Source organism: Syngnathus acus, chromosome 19 (assembly GCF_901709675.1).
Source record: "Syngnathus acus chromosome 19, fSynAcu1.2, whole genome shotgun sequence".
Lineage (NCBI taxonomy): Eukaryota > Metazoa > Chordata > Actinopteri > Syngnathiformes > Syngnathidae > Syngnathus > Syngnathus acus.
The window spans coordinates 6,301,258-6,302,724 of NC_051103.1; positions in this window are offsets into that span (position 1 = coordinate 6,301,258).

The window sequence follows — 1,467 nt, forward strand, 5'->3', positions numbered from 1 at the left end:
AACAAATCTATAGACATTGCATATTGTAATTCGTCTATTATTTATTTATCTAGTATTATATCATTTTAATGTGATTTTATTTCAAATCATTACTTTTGTTCATTTATAATATGGACTCTACATACACAGTATATTTACCCTGTGATACAGCGATGCTTATAAAAATATTTGCAAAATACGATTTTCCTTGCGATCTTCAACCGGGTGCTAGAACATGTACGTGAACGCAGCGTTTCTGTAGTTACTGAGCTATGGACAGGAAGACAATAAGTGAGTCTGGTCTAATTGTGCGTGTGTCACCCGTTTGGAATGTCTGGCAAATGCAATTTAGCAACTCACTATTGCCAGATGTCCATTTTATGCTATATATTAGGTGGCAATTACACTATTGACCTTGTCACTTGGGGTTTGTGCTAATTGGTAGCACTGTATCCAGTCTACAGTATGTTTGCAAGTTTTATTATTAATTCTTCTGAACTGACGCATGCTTCACGAGTGCTTTCAACAAGGGAGCCTATTTCATTTTGGAAAATTGAGGGATTATTTTCCCTCCCTTTCACGCTGATGGGAAGCATGATGCCATGCTGCAGGAATGTGTAATCCCCCTAAAAAAAAAGAACATTAAAGTCCAACAGCACTCCTCGCCACCAAGTGTGTGTGTGTGTGTGCATTCTTTGGGATTCCCCCACTTTTTGGACAAAGGCAGGTATTTTTTCCCATCTGTCTTTATTCTACACTAAAAATGAGCTCAGATTAGAATGACTGAAAAAACAGAGATGGAATAGAAATTTCACCCTGCACATGTATCATTGAAAGGTACAGAAGTTGTTGGATTGGACCAGTTAGCGGTTGTGGAATTTATGATCACTACAGGACACGATATTGTCTTCAGACGCAACACTGCCGCCATCTCCTGGTCAGTAACGGAAATGTTGCCAGGGTGCAAATATTGTCGCCATCGCCTGGTCAGTTTGGGAAATGCTGCCAGAGTCTCGTATTTTTGTTTTAGGAATAAGATTTGACAAATTAACTTCTATTTACGCTTTCTAGACAACAAATGAGAAAATTGAACTGTATTTCGCTTTTGGTATTTTTATATTAAAATAAATTAAATAACGAGCCGTTTTTCTATTTTGCATAACTGCTTTGTCACTAACTTAAATTTTTTCCCCCCACTTATCTGAACCGGAATATTTGATAAAAGTCTCTGTGCAGGGAGCAGTGTTAATGTGGAATAAAGGGAGAATAAAAAAAGAAGTTTGCACACGCACACACACAACAATGCATCCAAGGCGTGTGTTATCCTCTCACCGGTCTCGATTGTATTTCTTTTCTTCTTCGTCTTTTTACCCTTTGTAACCTTTTGGAGGCTTTAGTGTTGGGCAAGGTTTTGTGTTTCACCATTTTATTTTATTTTTTAAACAGGAGAGTCTGTAAAAACCAAACCATAGCCAAACACATCAGGTA